At 37.1% G+C, this 5,715-nt stretch overlaps 1 protein-coding gene across 1 annotated transcript in view; it reads right to left on the reverse strand.

The window, feature by feature from the left end:
• Positions 1–5,715, reverse strand: part of LOC117171906 — a 432,989-nt gene that overhangs the window by 245,771 nt on the left and 181,503 nt on the right. The window lies entirely within an intron of this gene.

The raw sequence follows: 5,715 nt of genomic DNA on the forward strand, positions 1-5,715 counted from the left end.
AAAATTTTTCAAATTTTTTATTTTGAATTCCTGTTCCTCTATGAATCGAAGGATACCCTAAGGTATATTTTCTGAAATTTTTATTCAAAAATTCCAAAAACTAACGTACAGAGCATGAGTTGAAGTAAAAAACGGATTAAAATCGACTTTTTCAAAAAAGTAAGTTTTTTGGCTTTAATTTTTAAACTAAAAAAGTTACAACTTTTTGTCTTAAGAAAAAAAGATGCGCAATCAAATTTTACATCTATATATATCTTTTGAAAATTAAAATTCGAAAATTTTTTCTAAAGCCTCCAGGGGACTTCGTTTTCGCACGAAAAAATTTTATGTGCCCTTATTGCATCCGGACCCACAATTACTTTCAATTCACATTCAATTTCTTTGAATTCGCATTAAATTCCTTTAAATTATTAATTATCTGATTATCTGAAGTTCTTAAATTCCTTGAATTCAATCAATTACGCAGGACCACCAATAAGCCCAAAACTCAAATCCACAAACCCCAAACCAACAAGCCACAAACCCACAAAACCCAAACCCTAAACCCACAAACCCCAAACCCACAAGCTTCATATCCACAAACCTGCAAACCCCAAACCCACAAACCTTCCAACGCGAAACCCACAGGCTCCATATCCACAAACTTACAAACACGAAACCCACAAACTCCAAACCCGCAAATCCCAAATCCACCAACCTCAATTCCACAGACACAAATACCTCACATCTTACAATACCAATTAAGAAATTGGTATAATTTGGGGTTGGTGGGTTTCGGGTTTCTTAGTATGGGTTCGTGGGTTTGGGAATGTTGGTTTGGGGCTTCTACGTTTGTGGATATGGAACTTATGGGTTTGGGTTTGTAGGTTTGTGGATATAGAGCTTGTGTATTTGGAGCTTGTTGGTTTGGGGTTCGTGGGTTTGGGGCTTGTTAATTTGAGGTTTGTAGGCTTGGGGATGAAATGTATGTAGAAATTCCAGGTTTTTAACCATTTTTGGAATGACGTGCTGGTTCAATTCGGCAAATGGATTCGTGTTCAGCGACCCCAAAAACATCAAGTATACCCATTAGAATCCCAGTAGACTCCCAAACCCGTCTTGTGGCCCTGTGTTATTTGATTTTTTAGAATTCATGTAATTCCCTGTATTCCAAGGATATCAAAATAATGCAAAAAATTCAGAGGAATTCAGAAGATTAAACAAATTCATGGATTTGAGAGAATTCAGGATATTCGCAATATTTAGGGAATTCAAACAATTCATGGAGTTTCCGAAATCCAGAATATCTAAGGAGTTCCAGAAATTCAGATAACACAGCCACACAAAAAAACTGTGCGGATCAGGTAACAAGACACACGTATTCTTATGGATTTTGGGGGGCGCTGAAATCAAATTCGGTATCAAAAATCACCCATCACGTCATGGTTGAGCCATAACCTCAAAAAATGACGAAAAATCATGCGCTGAGGCAAATAGATTTCAAAAGAATGCCAGTGATGCAAATTTTCACTTCAAAAACATGTCGACAACTGTGAAGGATCAACCCTTGCCTGATATCAACTTATTTAACATAACTTTACCCAACAGAACCTGACCTCACCTAACCTGAATTAACAGAAATTTATTGAACTACACGTAAAGCTCTGGAAGCATATTTTCCGAGTAGCAAATGTGTGCTACATCGAATGGGTCAACTCGATCCTAACTTAGAAATAAATCTAACCTAGCCTAACCTAACCTAACCTCACGAAACACAATTAAACTGATTGTGTTGTCCGGTTGTGTTTGTGGTACCGTTTGAATCAGCTTGGGCTTAAACTGCAAAGAGGTCAAACCTATCCTAACATAAAAAACCTGACCTAACCTAACCTAACCTAACTTAACTTCATGTAACACAATTAAACTCATTGTGTTTTCCCGTTGTGTTTGCGGTACCGTTTCATTCAGCTTCGGCTTGACCTACATAGAGGTTTAACCTATCCTAACCTAACAAAACCTGACCTAACCTAACCTAGCCGAATAAAATTCAACAACACGTGTAGCTATGTAAGCGTACGATTCTCAGTCTTAAATGTGTGCTATATTTAATAGGTTAACTCGATCTTAACCTACAAATGAATCTAACTTAACAGAACCTAACGAAATTTTGCTTAACGCAACACAACTTAACTTAGGTGTTCCCGTATCAACACAATAAAATTGACTTCATTGTACTACAGGTGGTTAAAAATTTAGACGCACATTACTCATTTGAAGAAACTTAGAACTACAAGTAGAATTGACCCCATTTCAATTAACCTGACAATGTTTGTATAAATGAAAATGTAGAACTGTAACTTAAACATGCAAATGAATAAGAGTTTCATTCAAAAAAATTTTCTGTGCTTTTCTTAGACTTAAGGGATATATTTATACTATCTTTCGTGTTTACATTTTATCTTGCTTTTTATCGTAAGGAAATTGATTTATAGATCTCCTTCAGTCTATTTTCTGCCTGCTATAAAGTGTCCTTTTTTCTTCGAAGGAACGATGCGAAGGGTTACGCTTACGTTTAAGACCTACATTCGTTTCCCTTTTCAACATCCAGCAAAAATCAGCCATCATGACCTCATCCCATGTACCCTGATATCGTTGTTCCATCACTTTTATGTCTTGATGAAAACGTTCCCCTTGTTTTTCGCTGAAATCACCAAGATTTTCTGGAAACTTATCCAGATGGAAATCTAGAAAGTGAAGTTTTAAATTCATCAAGCAGCCTAACTTTTTGTAGTTTCTTATCATTTTCGCAACAATATTCTCGTAGTCTGGACTTTCTTTGTTACCGAGGAAATTTGCGTTTACTGCTTTAAAACTTTCCCAAGCATCTATTTCAATTTTCGTCATGTGGCTCACGAAATTAGTATCTTTTGTCAATATTCGAATCTGTGGTCCATCAAAGACTCCTTCTTTCAATTTAGCGTCTGAAACATTAGGGAATTTAAGGGATATATACTTATAGCATTGTACATCTTTGTCTAACGCCTTAACAAATTGCTTCATGAGCCCAAGCTTTATGTGGAGGGGTGGTAGTAAAATTTTTTCTGGATCAACGAGGCTTTGGTTGATGTTATTATGAGAACCAGGTTTGAATGAATCTCTTAAAAGCCAATGTTTTTTGTTGTAATGATTGACTCGATCTCTGCTATTCCACAGGCATATAAAGCATGGCTCTCTCGTGAAACCCGATTGTTGGCCTAATATCATTGTTATAATTTTGAGATCACCACATATTTGCCATTTTTGATTCGTGTAATTAACTTGTTCAAGAAGCATTTTAACATCGTTATATTCTTCTTCGATGACTGTTGAGTGAGCTATAGGGATAGGAGCGTAAGTATTCGTGTTATGCAGTAAAACAGCCTTAATGCTGCGTTTTGACAAATCAATGAAAAGTCGCCATTCTTCGTCTCTGTACACATTTTTCTTCAAGTGGTTCATTAGTCCGTTAACGTCAGTGCAATACACTAAAGTCGTCTCTTCGTCTTCAATGAAAAACTTTCTGAATTCTTCGTCCCTGTCGCGATAGAATGAAACTTTTTCTTTGGCTCTAGAAGATTTCTTCTTTTAGAAATGAAGCGGCAAATTCAGCGCCGTCTTTCGGTAATCCATGAATTCTAATAAAATCATTCAGTTCTAGTTGCGACACTAATATTATAACCTTCAATTTCATTTTATGCACGCCATATTCGTCATATTTTTCGTCATTTTCATCGGAATCATCAGAACTATTTTCTGTTCGATCACTGGTTTCACTACCGTCTCCATGACGTTGACTTTCAACTTTCATTCTATCATCTTCTAAAGCGCCTAAATCAGTCTGGCGTGCATTTTTATTGATTTCAATTGCTCTTGTGACTGTGCATACATTAATGTACGAAATGTTATTTTTATTCTTGGCGTTGAACCCTTTGACGGAATTCATGCAAAAGTAGCAGTCCTTCGCAATAACGGGTGTTTTCCATGTGGATGGTGTGGACTACTTGCCGTACTTTTCGCTGTTTGAATTTTTTAGACGATACAACATAAGTCTGCAGGAATTGCAAATGACGTAAGGAACCCATTTTGTTTCTTGGTGCAGCAATTTACCGTCAAAACACTTTTCGTAAAGACTTTTCACTTCTTCGTCGATTGATTTTCGCAAACTGCTCGCTTCACATTTACTGCAAATGTAACAGAATGAATCTGAGCTATTCTTGCAGGCATGTCATTGAGAAATGCTCGCGGTTTTTTTCCTTGTAGCATGAGACTCTACACCAACCAAGTGATCCATTGATGAAGAGCTACGGTTGCATGATGACGACGCGACGTCGGAGAGCCCGCTTTCCTACCCTGACCAGACGCCGATACTGGGGTTTTTCCCTGCATCGTAATACACTTTTCACCTGTGTCTGCCATGACAGCATGAACGCCATTTACCCAGGGACTCAGCCAATGTGGATCCATTGCCCATCGTCACCACGTGGAGGTGCCCTGGTTACAGACACAGGCGAATAATGCTAGCAACAAGCGGTTACGAAACTCCAGACATTTACTGCTATTAATGTCAAAATATGAAAGCACGCAAGAACAGGGTTGCCAGCGTAATGGGTTAGGTTAGGTCAGGTTTTGTTAGGTTAGGATAGGTTAAACCTCTATGTAGGTTAAGCCGAAGTCGAATGAAACGGTACAGCAAACACAACGGGAAAACACAATCAGTTTAATTGTGTTTCGTGAGGTTAGGTTAGGCTAGGTTAGATTTATTTCTAGGTTAGGCTCGAGTTGACCCATTCGATGTAGCACACATTTGCTACTGGGAAAATATGCTTCCAAAGCTTTACGTGTAGTTCAATAAATTTCTGTTAATTCAGGTTAGGTGAGGTCAGGTTCTGTTGGATAAAGTTATGTTAAATAAGTTGATATCAGGCAGGGGTTGATCCTTCACAGTTGTCGACATGTTTTTGAAGTGAAAATTTGCATCACTGGCATTATTTTAAATTTTATTTGCCTCACTGCATGATTTTTCGTCATTTTTTGAGGTTATGGCTCAACCATGACGTGATGGGTGATTTTTTATACCGAATATGAATTCAGCGCCCCAAAATCCATAGGAATATGTGTGTCTTGTTACCAGATCCGCACACTTTTTTTTGTGTGGCTGTGTAATTCAAAGAATTTTAGAAATACAGAATATGTAAGGAATTTAGGGCATTCAGAATATTTAAGGGTTTCACAGTTTTCCAAGAAGTTAGATAATTCCATGAATTCATAATATTCAAGGATTTTCTGAAATTCCTAGGTCAAGGAATTTGAGGAATTCAGAATATTAATCAATTTCAAGAATAAAAGGAATTCTGAAATTTAAATAGTTTGACATCCAGAATGTTTTAGGAATTGAAGGAACTCAGGGAATTCAAAATTTTTAAAGAATTTAAGGGAATTAAAAGCATTTAAGGAATGCAGAGGATTCTGAATATTATTGCAAATCTGAATATTCCAGAGATTTCATGAATTCATAAAATTGAAAAAAATTCAGGCTAATCCGAAAATTTAAGAATTTCAAGGAAAGCAACGAGTTCCGATAATTCATGGATTTAAGAAAATTTACGAGGGTGGATTGATAAGTTTCCGGCCTGACCAAGAGATGGCGCCACTAGGCCTACCTTGAGGTGGCGTTCTATAGTACCATCCTTAGATAGC

Source organism: Belonocnema kinseyi, chromosome 4 (genome assembly GCF_010883055.1).
Source record: "Belonocnema kinseyi isolate 2016_QV_RU_SX_M_011 chromosome 4, B_treatae_v1, whole genome shotgun sequence".
In the NCBI taxonomy this organism is placed as follows: Eukaryota; Metazoa; Arthropoda; class Insecta; order Hymenoptera; family Cynipidae; genus Belonocnema; species Belonocnema kinseyi.